This window comes from Magallana gigas, chromosome 7, assembly GCF_963853765.1.
Source record: "Magallana gigas chromosome 7, xbMagGiga1.1, whole genome shotgun sequence".
NCBI lineage: Eukaryota > Metazoa > Mollusca > Bivalvia > Ostreida > Ostreidae > Magallana > Magallana gigas.
Window position 1 is genome coordinate 19240575 of NC_088859.1, and position 16147 is coordinate 19256721.

Below are 16147 nucleotides of genomic sequence, written 5' to 3' on the forward strand. Positions count from 1 at the left end.
TTAAAATATCAGTTTTATAACATATTCTCATATATCTTCCTTTTATTAAACCAATTAAATAATAAATATGACATTTTTTAATATTTTCTGAAATGTGGTGATGAACAAATAGATTTGAAACTTGTTCTACTTCAATAAATTTGTATGAGAGCCAAATAATGACTTTGTTAAAATTATGTAAAGAAGGGAGTATACATTCATTATCTAGAGACCGATAAAAAAGTTGCTAATTAAAACATGCATTTTTGTAGTTTTTTTTATATTGAAAAAGATGTTTTTTATTCAGGTAAAAACGTAATTTTACTAAATGATATCGAGTGGGAACCCTCCTTATTGCTTAATCACGTAATGTTGTGATTTTTTTTCCATTGAAGATAAAATTAACCTTGTTTAAGTTTTGGATATGTATAAGACAATGGTATTCCCCTTATACATTCAATGAAAATGCTATTTGCAGTATTATACCTTGTTACAAATAATGGAGTAATTTTCGAACATGATTGCTTTTAAAATCGCTTTCACACAAACGAAGTTGACCCATGACTGCGAGCTGGTCAGATCCAATTAGCATCTATACTTATAAATTAAGGCTTTTTGTAAATAAACTACGAAATGCCTGCACCAGTGTTAGTACTTTTACATATGGTATTTCGACACATGTGAGATGATTTCCGTAAGCTATTATTGAATTAATTGTACCTGATTAGTAATTTTTGTTAAATTAATATTTTAAAAAACCTACTTTCATTTTCGATACACTAGTATGAGAGTAAGGTAGTGGACACGCATTGGCGGATCCAAGTCAGTGGGAGTTATCATCAAAATATATGCTTGCAATGAAATATTAAATGAACAATGAATAAATTAATATGGAACTTAATTAGATTATACATAGAAAATAAGATTTTACAAATGTTGAATAAATGAAATAAGGTAATTCGTTTCTTAATTGTGCAATTTTAGTCATAATAGATTGAAACTAGCAAAGCGCGACCTCTCACGAGCGAAAAAAATAGAAATTTCCAGAAGGGGGTTACCAAAAACACGGTTTAACTAATAAACGTCATGGCGAAAAATGTAGGACGGGTTGGTCATGCATCGCGGGCAGACAGTCATACCTTGGATGGGACTCTTTGGTTAATGAAAAAAACCCAGAAAAAAACCCCGGAAGAATTTGATGCGATTTTAATTTTAATGGAATTTATTTTCTAGAATGGGTTGCTCAGGAATGTGGTTTGACTAATTTACATGTATAAACGTTAAAAGGAGAGGAACTTGTAAGTTGTTAGAACCTACTAGTATTAGAACCTGTTTCTAATTCTTTTTTTAATCAATAAAATGTGTTCAAAACAATAAACGTTGCTATTCATCTACTTTACATGGGTATGTTAAACTTTGTTAAAGACACTCTATGTACCCTTAAACACCGTTTACACACTCCATAAAATAATGAGTGTTATAGTGCATGCGCAGTTATCAACCCAAAAAAATGGGATTTAGCAAGTCATATTGCAGTGTACAAATGTTACCAAATAACTCAAATGCAATCTCCATTATATCACTCTGATAATCTGGGACGAAAAAAGAATAATGCTAGCTTCTTTACCATTAAGAGGATTTTATATAAAGGCATCATTCATGTTTCATGGACCACTTCATGTCAAAATGGATATTCTATACAATTTATGTATGTCATCTGTCAACTGTTAACACCGTTTGAAATTCTGCATGTATATTGCGTCAAATCGAAACTGACTTTGGAATTGTATACATAAAAGACAATGATCAAGCTTTCTGTTTTTACCGAAGATGGTGAGATGATAACAAGACTATTATTGGGATAAACAGGACGTGGTCTGATGAGATAAACTAAGGCTCATTTTCCGTTTCTTTAAGTACTAACACAATTCAGCTAGTATACTTCTTCTTTTCCAAACTAGCCCGTTGCCTTTCACGGATAAACTTAAGTGGAGGAAAACAGGTTTTTCTTAACAAACCCGGCGTTTTACTTTGAAACGAAAGTTGGGAAATCCGTCAATTTCCAAAAACAGATTATGTTATCTCCTCTAGCGATTTTGCTCACATCTTCTGTGAATAATCTCAATTCTCATTGGAATAGGTATAAAATAAATTTTAATAGGCTCATGAAGCTTCAAAAAAGTAGCATAAAACAATTGTTCAAATAAATGAAAGAGTATATATGATTGTTTTAACCTTCCTTATGTATCATAGTTATGACCGTGTAAGTTAATTGTTTTATTGAAGAATATTTCAATCATTAAAGAACAATTTTATTTCAAAATTAATAATTGTAAATCACCGCTTGGTAAATTTGTTAGTAAGTTTATATACCAAGCCGATTACTCACTTATTTAAAGGCGCCGTGGCCGCATCTAAACAATAGTTTGCAGGAAAATTAATTCTTGTTCCGCAAATTCTTTAAATTATGGTGGCAAATGCCCAGTGAAGACCATTTTCTCTGTACGATTCCTAAAATGTTTATTACAAAAATCATTACTCGATACTATATATACACTTTTGAAGCTTAATATAGTTAAATATGTGCACAAGTATAAGGCATTCTTTTCATTTGCGTTGGTTGAAAATTTGCGAAGTTTGAGTCTATCCTTTTTAAACCAGTGTTTTTATCTCTTTAATAAACATGTATGCCTTAGAGTATATACAGTTTTTGGTTAAAATTTGGTCACTATGAACTAGATTACATGTAACACTGGGAAATTGCAGAAAAATGTCGCAAAAAAACTTCTTACTTTAACGATTCATGTAATATGAAGATGTAGACTAAATTACGAAGCACGTAGTTGTTGACTAAGTATTTTAACTGATGTCAGTTTAAGTTAATCAGTCATACATGCTCTGTACAACGATGGTTGGGTCGTGAACCTGACGTTGCCAGGCATTAACCTCCTGAATTATCTCAAGCATAGGATCTGGTGATTCTGGAACAACGGCATCCTCGGACCAGAACTTACACTGAAATTGTTTTGCAGGCCTTAGTTAATGACTAGAGTTACCAAAAAGTTTTATCAAAGACAAAACATTGCTTAAGTAGATGTCAAATGATCAAACAAATAAACAACAAAATACTATACATGCGTTTTATAGATTTATTGGCGATAATGGCCACGGCTGCTTGATATTAAAATGAATACAGAATACAAGGTGAAACCTGGGATCAGCTGTTCACCCGTAAAAAATTATACCTTATTCATTAATACTTAAACATATTATATAAACCATTAAAAGTCCATTTGAGCACTACTGGTAAGCTGAAATATTCGCTGGCAAGCTCAGCAGTTGTCCCCACAGATTAGGCAGCCGTGACGAATGGGGTCGACTCTTATGGTGGCAGCTTCATCTTGAAAAATTTAATCTGCAGAGCCAGAAAACATCGAACTATGAAATTGTATTCAATTTAAATAACATAAAATCCTATAGGGCCACCGGATATATGAAGGGGAGAGATGGGTTGGTCAAATTCAAAGCAGCGACTGATGGGATGTTCTGCAGGGAGTCTGTGACGTCACAAGTTCAAGCTAATATCCCAAAGTGCACGCGATGACCAGCTAATATGCGTAAAGTCCCCAAGGGTTGGAGGGTTATCATTATGGTGAAGATATTTAGCTTTGATAAACCGATTTAACTTCGATGAGTTCAATCCAAATAATTTTAATTTGCAAAGTATTGTTTTGTACAGCTGTACTTGCACAGTTGATTAAAAACGGAAACACTCCAGAAATAAATTGCTTAAAAATTACATTCCACAACAAGAAAGTAGAATGTGAACATAGCAGATATTATGAGAAAAACGTTTGTTTATTATTACTTAGGTGTTTTAGTTTCTGCTGGTAAAAGGTTAAAGAAAACTACACCAAAACTACAATTACTGACCAATAATCCCTGGCCGTCTTTAGAAATAAAGATACTAGATGATATCCCGCACAAGCGCGGGAATTAACAAATTACTCTTTAAAATGATACGATGCTAAATATGTAGAACCAATTTTTTTCATTTTTGGAAATACTGTGTCCACAAATTTTCGATGACGCGTTGCTTCAGACCCATTATATACGCTCTCAGTCAGGGATATGAAAGATGCATGTAACAGCCATATTAACATTTTTTTTAGTTCGCTTCCGCGACTAAAAATACAGTGCCAGAAACTTTGTACAGAAAAATCTTTTTTATCAAGAAGTAGACATAATTTAATGATTAATTTCAAAAGTATATATCAGATTGGTTAAGTAAGGTAGAACGCTTCATTTTATCTTACAAAAATATGTATACTCAAAACACGTGATGACGTTTATATTTGTGCTCATGGCGCATGAATTACCAAAGTGTATTCGTAAAAAATTGAACGTCGCAGATTTCAAATGCAAACATAAGGGGAAATTTTCACTGAATGTAAATATTTTTCAATAATTATGTAACAGGTAAAAATCAGTTACAGCTTACCGACATCATATCCTACGTTATGAAATACTAAAGGTCTAAGCAGTTACTCTGGTGTAGGCGTTTTGTAGTTTAATTGGCGAAATGTCTTAATTTATAAGTATAGTATTACAATGAAAGAAATGTAAGACGCTGTAAAGTATTTTCATGCAAAAGGCAATTTGTGTTTAGCACTACACAAAGATTTATCATGATGATGATAATACTGTTTACTGTTTTTAGTGTGATGATAGGTTTTTCCTTACTTTAATATGTATTATCTTTTAAAAGTCAGCTGCTGGTTTTAAAAAAAAGAAATATTATAGCTGACAGTTGTATCAGAAAAGGTAATGTCATAGAGTTCACGATGTATTATATAAACAGATGAATAGTTTACAACTTAATTACTGAACCATTTAAAACACCACAAATTAAAGAGAAATCTGTTCGCCCAATTAAGGTTTAAGGTGGTATAGGACATTTGTCGATATAAATGTAGATTCTACAACATTTATTGCCGAGATCAAAGAGATGCCGCGGACATTATTCTCCAATATACCATAAACGTCATCAGTAAATTATTAGATCAGAAATACCTATTTGTCTCGCACTGACCATGAAAGTACAACTTCAAACCGTAAAAAGTTTTAAAACTATGTCAATTTCACGTGTTAGTTCCAGTCAAAACGATGTGTATTGCCTCAAATGTTTATTTTTAAGAGATCAATGCGGCTGTTTCTGTGACCTCCCTTGCACATTTTCACTGCGTGTTTTTACATAAAATATATAACGTGTAGTAGTAATAATCGTATTAAATTGCCCTTAAAATATTAGGAACATGGTTCAAAGATATTTTATAAATAAGTAAAGAGTATTAAAAATCCAAATAAAAATTCCTTACGTCTGCATGTGATTCATTTGATCGATACACACGTTAACATTACTAACAAAACCATTGGTGTTACACGGAACTGCCGTCAAAATGACCTAAATCGTTTCTCTATAGGAGAAACGATCTGTAGAAATACTGGGCTGTTAAAGAATATAAATAAAGTTCTTGTTATCATGAATGTTGCAGGAAAACCTCCTCGGTCTCGAAATGTTGTTTGAAATATAAAGGCCTCGGCTAACGCCTCGGCTTTTATATTTCAAAACAGCATTTCTCGACCTCGAAGGTTATATTGCAACATTCACGAAAACTTCACTTTATTTCTTAATTAAATATATTATAATTGAAATACTTTAATCGGTTTAGAATTTTCAGATTTTACAATATTTAACAAAAAAAAGTTTTTAAAAATATCTGGAGAGGTAAAAGTTGTATAACCCCGATCAAGATTCGAACTCATGACTTACATATTCGCAGTAAACCCTCTAACCCACTGCGCTACGCTGTTAGATGACAAAATTGGGAAAGAACCCGTTTCTTTAATTACATCTCATTTTATTGTTTACTTCGACAAATAAAACGTCACAACATGGAAGTGTTTCATACCACCAAAAGGAAGGGAAAAAAACCAAAGAGCTGGAAACAGAATCTGAAGGAAGTTATAACGTTAAACAATAAATCTAACGAATCCCTGTAGGTTGAAACTTGTTAAATTCGCCGATTTGGAGGACATTGTTGCAAATAAATTGTAGTATTTAATGCAGTAGGTTTTGATCCTCTATTCTTGCAACATTTTTAATTCTTCTGAAATATATTAGACCTCCTCGAACACAATGCCAAATTAACCACATTGAATTAAAGTGTCACAAGAAAATTATATATTTTCAGAGTTTAGTAAGGGACTATATTTTGTGGCGGAAAGTTTTCAAAAAGAAAATGAAGAATTGTCATAACTCAATATCTTTATAGTACTGTTATTTAGTTTCCAAAATTTTAACGCAAACTAAAATTCCAGATAGTTTGTGTATTACGATAAATTCATTTTGTTCTGAAAAACATTTTTGAACAATATTTTGATATTTCTATCGATATATTTTGGCATATTTATCTTATTATTCGTGCATATCTAGCTTATTATTCGTAGAAGTCAAGAAAATATTAACTCCAATTTTTGCCCAAAATTGGCTTATTTTATGTCATATATCAATTATTGGAAATGTGACCCCTACCTTTTTTTTTTAAACTTTTTTATGAGACATTAAATGTGTGTCTATTTGTATGCCTAGATTAGGAAAGTTGGCATTACGATTATATTTTTTATTTGCGCTACAATTTAATTACTTCAAAATTTTGCAACAATCTTTACATTTCCTGTTGTATTCATTATGTACTGGCATTTGAAACCACCAGTAAAGCAAGGTTTTTGAAACTTTGACATAGGCATTACTTTTATAGTCACTACATGTGTTCAACTTCATACTGTATTGAAATCATAACTAAATAATAGTTCTAACAATAAATATTTGTTTGACTTCTTCAAATAATCAATTTCCATGGCATGAAACAACACGATTTGTAACTGTTGCTGAATCCAATATACATGAAGTGAAGTGTTACTTTAATCTTATTTTTCATCTACACACATTTTAATTTCATTTCAATTTTTATAAATATACACTTAACAAAATTACTAAGTGTTCACCCTGATAAATAGTTTAATTTGAAAAATTACGAAATAAAAGAATGTGAAATTTTCAACATTTCATAATTGATATATGTCTTTTCATCAATAGCTAGCACTGATATAATAACTAAAGACAACACCGACTGAAATCAATTACCCGTGACGAAACGTCAAAACATTAAATTGGTATTTTTCTGCGCGTTTAATTTTTTGTGACTGATATTAGTCTTTTGCAATAGTATAAAAAAAACATTTAACATGACCAAAATGACCAAAAAGAAAACAGCCAGACCTGTTGGAATATTGGTGTCTGCATTGTTTCTATGACAGATTGTACCAACTTAAATTGATGTTTATTTTGTCCTCGGCATTTTTTTTGAATATCAAGCAATCTGAAGGAAACGTTATTTTGTAATAATTTTTCTCCTGTTTAAGTGTGACGTCATTTCAATCGGCAAATTAAAACAATCCAAAAGCACTGAGCAAAAATCAACAAAACCGGAAGTGTTTGTGAAATAAAGCAAAGGTCAAGGTTTCGGGTCGCAACCAGTGTCAAGTTCAAAGCATAGTTTTTAACTATTTGAAAATTAAGTTAAATTAAATATTATACATCATACTGGATGGACACTTAAAAGTTTTATAGAGTGTATAATATTGTTTTGGTTATATCTAAATTTTATTCATTTTTGGGAGTTGATTTTAATCAACTCTCCTATGCAGTCACTCTGACAAACGGAAAGTGAAACAGTGAATTTGGCAATGTACTTGATTTAGCGGTTGCTGCATTCCGCCAAAAAATGCAAAAAAACCACAGCCAAAGGTAGTTCGTTTACAGTATAGCACAGGACAGCGCATCAGTGTTGACTGAAATGTACGCAAAAACTTTGGATTCCCAAGCGAGGTGGTGGTGGTTGTAAAAGAAACATAGATTCATAACATCGATATTGATTTAAATAAATAGTGCAACATTGATTAAGATCAAGGAATAAATATTTACACACCAATTTTTTTCTTTAAAATATGTTTTGGTATGTACAGCGGGGGAGGGGGGCTGTAGTCAAGCCACACCTTTCCTGGATTGTTTTTTTCTTCAAACAATAAATTGTTATGTACACATATCTGCATACATGTACTATATGGTCATTTATAGTTATAGAATATCTGACATTTTGCTGCCGGAATTTAGGTTCAGTTCTCTTAAATCTATCACAATTTTGCAAGTCGATAAAAGTGGTAACCTTAGTTCCGGCTTAGCATATAGTTACCTTAGAAGTCCGTGCATGGACATAGAGGAGAGAGTCGCCCACCTCATGTCAAACAAAATTATCTCTCAGAGCCTCCTTCCTCACGGGAAAGGACTATGTGCGGTATGGTCAAATATCTTCCCCCGATTTCAACCAATTTTTAAATAGTATCGTATAAAAATGAAATCTTCACAAATCATTGTAAAGAAGATGCCTATAACTGTAATCTTGATTTTAGTCATCATTGCTCACTCGCTATTTATCTATGACGTCACTTAAATGACCTAATTCCCGCAAATTTGCAAACAAATGAAGATATTCTCATTTTTGCTCTATATTTTGCATTCGGAAGTATAGAGCGCAGGTCTGCTCAAGTGCGATTTTAACATATGTTTTTCTTCAGATAGTTATACATATTATACTATAAAATGGTACTTGAGCAAGCCTGCGCTCAATGTTTCCCAGTCGAAAAACCATCGGAAAACACCCATATTTTGCTACAAAACATCAATTTATCAAAATAATGCAATATTCATGACGTCATTTCTACATTATGACGTCACTGTGGTGATAACCTTTTACACCTTTATTTCCAATATGATTTTAACTATCTTTCACCTTATTTTAAAGCTCTTTCTGAAACTTTGATTTTGGGGGGCAAAAATTGCATAAAACCGCACATAGTCCTTTTCTGAATCCGGGCATCGTCCCGTACACTAAGCATTTCACACATGTTTATCCATGATGAATGTGTTTGTATAATATTTATAGAGAAGATGTCTTCAAGATCTAGAAAAATTCACCCAAAAGGAGGGGGCTGAAATATAATGTTGTTGGGAGGGGGGGGGGGTGTCTGACTTCCTCCCTCTAGATCTACACATATAATTCCCAACTCTTTGTAAAATGGGGTTTTCTTTGGTACCTATAAAAATATATATAATGCCAGTTGACTGTTGAATGTCATATACACACCGCCTCCTTTACATTAAATGTTGTAACCCATTGAGTTATTAGGCGAAGCAGAGGCATATTCCAGGTGTTTGGGTGGGGTGGGGTTTTTTTTGGGAGGGTGGGGGGTCATTGCTCCATAAAAACCAATTTGGATCCGATGCATAGTGTTGATTATAAAATAAACACGATTAGGCATTTTTGTGTCTTGCACGTTTTTTCTAAATATAGAGGGAGGGCAACCTTGACTTTCAGGTTAACAAACTGATACGCTTTCTCGTTTTGTTTACTTGGATGGTGGCATGGGTTGGTTTCGCAGGAAAGATCCCGTCAAATTTTACCCAAAAAATGTAAACATGAGGTTTGGGTTATTTTAGGGGTAAAAAATGTTCTAAAATATTTATTTCTTATATTTTGTGGATCAAGGGCTTATGTCTTTATCATTGACAAATGACACTTTAGATGCGAAACTGTGCCCTCAGTTTTCACTTTCGATTTTACAGTGGAAAAAAGGGGGTGCCTCTCTCTCACTCGAATGGAACGTGAATAATTTCAAAACAATTCTTGAATATTTGAATTAATAAACATTAGGCTGCAAATCCTATCGTAGTTTATGGGAGTCGCCAGGGACAAGAGAGTATAATTGGACCTACGTATATGAAAAAAGCGAATAAGGGACAATTCTTCAACATATTTTGAAATGGACCCAGGCTAATCTAAAAAAATGTTTTATGTAAGTTGTACATTTTTTATTCCGCAATGTCTGAAATGAGCCCTGATCATGTCTCCCATATATATAAACGAGTTGAAACATATTTTAAAAATCAACGGAACAGAAAACCGGAAATACAACAAGAATCAGCTTTACCTTTCCTCCACATATAGAAACATTTTCATCTTCATCTTTAAAATTAATATGAATTAATATCTCGCATTTCAGCAAAGAGTGAAGAAATAATTAGACATAACTATGTAATACACAAATTTCAAATAACAAAGCAACGTGTAATATAAGATGTAAATTACTAATTTTCGATTTATTTTTAATTGCTACAACAACAAAAAAGGACTGTCCCGGGGCCCCATCTTCACCAAATATGAAGGCCCAAATATGGGATACAGGGTGTGAACAAGCCTCTTGAAAGAAATCCCATGATACCTGTATTATACGAAATGTCACATTTTCGCCAGGCTAGCTAAGCCTGTTACTGGTCGTGTAAACCCAATTCCTTTTGAAGGTCGAATGGGCTGTCCCAAGGCCCCATCCTCACCAAAAATGAAGGCCCAAATATGGGATACAGGATGTGAGCCAGCCACTTGAAAGAAATCATATTATAACTGTATTTAACGAAATGTCGTATTTTCGCCAGGCTAGCTTATCTTCTTACTGATCGTGTAAACCCAATCCTTATGAGGGTCGACTGAGATTTCCCGGGGCCCCATAAAATATGAAGGCCCAAATATTGGAAACAGGGTGTGAGCAAGCCCCTTGAAAGAAATCCCATTATAACTGTAATATACGAAATATCGCATTTTCGCCAGGCTTGTTAATATAAGCCTGTTACTAGTCGTGTAAACCCAATTCTTTTTTAGGGTCAACTGGGCTGTCCCGGGGCCCCATCCTCACCGTATACAAAGGCCCAAATATGGGAAACAGGGTGTGAGCCAGCCCCTTGAAAGAAATCCCACTATAACTGTATTATACGAAATGTCGCATTTTCGCCAGGCTAGCTAAGCCTGTTACTGGTCGTGTTTATTATGTCAATGTTCAGGTTAGGTCATCAAGTAATAATTTTTACTATAAAACTGTTTTTTTTAATTGAAAAGGGAAGTTTATATGAAATTTACGTTTATTAGCATATTTACGGTAATTTGAATAGCGAACCGACAACAGAATTCTATTCGCTTTTCGAATAGTGAATAGCAAAATGCAAATAGAACTTCAACTTCTGAATGCCACTTTCAAAGAAGATTTTAAAAAGTCAACTGTATCATATTGTAAAGAGAAACATTGATGTTAAGTAGTAGATTACTATGCAAATATGATTTGTAATGTTGGTATCAGTTTTAAGCTGCTTCATAAGGAAAAGTTACATGAAACAATTCATTGCGAAGATACTGATGTGTTTATCCTAGCATGTTACAGTAATAAGTCATTAATTTCATCTACTGAACCTTTTGTTTGCAAGGAAGTTATTTCATCTCTTTTATGCAGAGACTTGTTTCATGTTTACCCAGTAAACGTGTATGAGTAAATTGAAACTTATTCAGAAAAGAGACCAACTTGAAGACATTTGCAATGTTTTAAGTGAGTCAGCATCAGGTCCTTAGAGCCAGGATACGTACTTATATATCAGCAAAAGTGATAAACAAAGTTTTTAGAATTTTTGAATTCCTGTTAAATGTTCACACTTAGACACAAGATTTATAAATGCACTCTATATCTACAGTGGATCTCAGAATTTCCCGTTTTGTAATTTTGAAGTATCTACTAAAAAGACTTCCAATGTCTTTAAAGAGAGCAAATGAAGTATGTGTTAGTTTCACATTAATTTAAATGTTTAAGTGATTTTTTTCGAGATGTAATTTATAGAGTGATATACATATACATGTTCTATTGGGCGTGGAAGAAAGCTTGTTAAGTGCTTTTTTTTGCACTTCAGTTGCAACAGGGATACATTTGATTTGATATTCTAAAGTAAAGAAATTGTTTTGAAGATAAGTTTGAAAATATAAAGTTTTGAAATATCAGTTTTGTAACATATTCACACCAATTTTCATTTTAATCAATCAATGAATAAAAGTGATAGAGGTTATGACTTTCTTAACATTTTTTATAGCTTTTTTATAAGGTATTGTTTTATCAAATAAAAAGAAATTACTTTAACCAAAAAGATCCAGAGAAGAAGTCCATCCAATTGCTTAGTAAGGTATGATAGTTAAAAAAATAGTCAGTTTAAGTTTTGGATATTCGTAGCATTTCAAATACATGAATAAGAGAGTTGTAGATAGCTTTGGTCTAGTTCTTATGAAAAAAATATTGTATAGCAGTATGTTATTAAAATCAATGGAGCAATTTTCTAATGCGCTTCCTTTTAAATTTGGTACGCGTAATCTTCAGACCACAAAAAAAAACTAATTCGTAACACTTATTGTACTTCAATATTTTAAATCATTATCATCATTTGGGCAGAGAAAATGGAGCGCCTATGAAATGTTCATACTACAATAATGAAACTCACTACACGCTAAGAAAAGAGATTCCACGGAGGCTTCAATGGAGAAAAATGAAATTAAGGCAATCTGGCAGGTTAAGGTATAGTATACGTTTATACTCACAATGAAAAAAAATCCACTGATGATAATGAAAAATAAAAAATTTTACACTATGATTGAGATTTTCTTAATTGTAAAGATAATACGAGTTTCTAAACTCTTTTAAAAATAAAATACAGTTTATAAGTAGCAGTGGCACTAAATAAATAGAAAACACCAAGTTTTCATTCACAGGTTTTATATATATTTCAGTCCGAATTTCCTCTGTCAGTTTTCAAATTCCTACTTATATTTGAATCAATTTAACAAAAATCCGAATGATGATAATACTAAAACATTTATAGTTTTAAACTTAGTATATTGACCAAACTCTGCTGGCATAAAATTTATATGAGGTCAATGATCACAATTTTGAGATATGGTGTCTTTTATCGTTTTTAAGCATTTTTCAATATTTCTGTAGTATGTATAGTACGATTATTTTAAAGAAAAAGTGAGACTAAACCAAAGAAAAATATTCAAAATCATGTTGCCTAAAAAATAAAATCTTAACTTTGAATATTAGAGTAGTACCATAAATATTTCAATGGAAAACAAAATATGAAAAATTTAGTCCGAATTTCCTCTGTTTAAAGCCTTATTCCATAATATAGTAAAAACATTGCATTTTATGTCAATAATTATTTCATTGCAAGGATATATTTTAAAGCTTACTTCCACTGACTTGGATCCGCCAAAGCATGTCCACCAACACTGGATGAAATATCTGGTTTCAGCGCTGCGGAAACCCTTTGGAAACACTGCGGAAACTTAAGGTTACTTTAAGTTTCCGACAGGTTTCAGCACGGAAACTTCAAGTTTCATTAAGTTTCCGCAGTGCTGAAACTTAGGCTGTCCATGAATCCAAATGGTTTCCGCAACGGAAACTTACTGAAACTTGAAGTTTCTGCATAGTTTCAATCTCCATATACGTTTGGGATACATATTGTTTACAAATGGTTTCCGCGACGGAAACTTACTGAAACTTGAAGTTTCTGCATAGTTTCAACCTCCATATACAATTGGGAAACATATTGTTTACAAAGGGTTTCCGCAACTGAAACTTACTGAAACTTTTTATATTTTTGCTTTCACAAAAGCTGAGCAAGGTTTCTACTTTATGTAAAAACAAAACAATTTCAAACAGTTCCAAATTTATTTTGTTCAAAAATCTGAAATTGTTTCCAATAATAAATAAAATACAGCCAAGATACAATAATGGAGAAACATCCATATGGCAATTCCCTTATTAGGGACTTTTATTTAAAAAATGATAAAATTGCACAAGAAAAAAAACTCCCATAGAAATCTTTACATTTGTATTTTTTTTCATCTCGATTAAATGCCTATCAAATCTCCCTTTAAAAATGCAACAAAGATCTTACTTTTTAAAAAATATGAATGCAATTTACAAAATAACTGCACGTACATGAATAAACAAAGAAAACTTCACTGTTACATGAACATGATACACTTGTCTCAATTTGTTTTGAACTACAATGAATATGTACACCATAAAATATTTCTCAAAAGTCTAAAGTATCCATCTTTAAAAAAAAAAAAATACACTACAAGATAGTAGTTGACTATAGAGGTATGACCCAGATTTGATTTGAATATGTCAATAAATTCCAAAATGAGGTCAAAGTGACCCACTTACAAGTTGGAATAAACCTTTTCTTTGTTAGTAATATAATCTAATGTTTTACAATAGAACAGGATTTGATATCATTTTTTTGATAATCCATTAAGTCCAAAGTGAAATTTTCATTTCCACCCATGATGTACCAACTGATCAGATTTTAATATCATAAGCCTGTCAGTATTTAATAGATGACCCAGAGTGGGATATGAAAAGCTTGTTAGCCAATAAAAAGCTAACAATGGTGCAGTCTGTCAAATCATGTGCAAAAATATGATGTACACATTTAATTAATTATGCTGATTGCAACACACTTCATTCCTGATGAATATTCTTCTTTACACATGGTTTACCTTCCTTCATTTCACTACTTTACCTACATTAATATTTTTAAATCCAAGACATGAAGTAAAATATACATTGTTTATATATGACAAGTATTACTACATGTACATGTACTTGCTTTTTGTAGCATGAATGTATAAAATACAAAGTATCACACAGATCATTCACCTTACAATTCTCATCAATACCAGCATTTTACTTAATGTGATATAAAAGCTAATTCCAATTATATATAAGTTACATAACACAGATTAAAATAAAACCCACATGGAAACAACTTTCCATCCATGTAATTTTGTTATATAAAAATTGTAATACATGGGGTATATGTTGTCTTTATATATTTTCATATACGACATAATTGAATATTGTTTGGTGTATTTTATCATTTCTATGACCCATGCATTCATCTCCTAATGCAGTGTTTTTACATTTAAGATTGGTTTCTTAATTTTTCATATATTGCTGCAAATAAAAACTAAGTTATCAATAAATGTTTAAACAAAGAAAATGGAAAAAAAAGTAGTTAACACTTATTAACTTGGAGGTGTGAGAATATATGTTACATGGAGTCTAATATTTTATGCAATATTTGCAAATATAACAAATTATTTAAGAAAATGAAAGTTAATATCTGCAAGGTCTAATCAATCATTTAATAAGTCAAAACCATGTGATTTTCTAAGATTCTAGCTTACAGACAGACATTGTAATATACTGGTATTTGATCATATAAAAAAAATACTTTTATAGTTTATAGGTTTTTGAAATGAGAATACTTTACAGTTAAAAAGTCTTGTTCTGCAGAGGTTTAGTCGGGTCGTAGAGATGTGTCCATTCGAATCAATAAGGAGTGTCCTTGGCTGTTGTTGATGTAACCCGAGTCGTAGTTTATGGAAATAGGCCTTTTTTGGGGACTTTCGAGCATTGTCCAGACCGATGAAGCACTCATATGATCACATCATAGCTACAGCAGACTTAGTAGTTCTGGACAGTGGTAGCATTAAAATTCTTCTTCTTGCGATGAACTTGTTCCTTTCACTGGGCTGTACTTTATGTCTGTTCTAATTATCTTAAACATGAATAATAAAGTTTCATTTAGATTTTTAAACAATAAACATAAGTCATTCAGCCTAACATGTAATAAAAGCATTCTGAATAAAATTCTGAATACAGAAGCTACTATATGCAGTTGCCAGTTGCTGTTTAAACTATGTCATGTAATGACTACAGTAGTATCTGGTCTAAAATGTTTCATTTTATGTTTGAAGCTATGTTATTTTCATTCAATTATTGTTTGTTGAACAATGGAAAAACTTATCAACAATAAGTGTGTTTCACCCCCCCCCCCATCAACCTCCTTTTCAAGAACTTAGACCTGGATTTCCCAAAAATTACTACAGTAAATTATAAACATCCAACACATGTATAAGTTAATGGTGAAAATAATCAATTTCAAACCAATACCTTGCGTTCACATCGTCCAGCTGGTCAAAACATTCACCCGAATCACCGAACAGAGGATGCAAGCTTTAGTCAAGCTACCCACAGGGGCTCGTCACGAAGTTTTTTCAATCTTTTATATATACCACCTCTATACTATAAAATACATAAGGGAGGAATC

General features: G+C 32.1%; 1 long non-coding RNA gene across 1 annotated transcript; it reads right to left on the minus strand.

Moving 5' to 3' along the window:
* Positions 1-13673: 13673 nt before the first annotated feature.
* LOC136270058 (uncharacterized) lies at positions 13674-16146 on the minus strand. Its single transcript, XR_010707695.1, has 2 exons — positions 15991-16146; positions 13674-15595 (listed from the first exon to the last, which is right to left on the minus strand). It is a non-coding gene; the product is annotated as an uncharacterized lncRNA (long non-coding RNA).
* Position 16147: the final 1 nt, after the last annotated feature.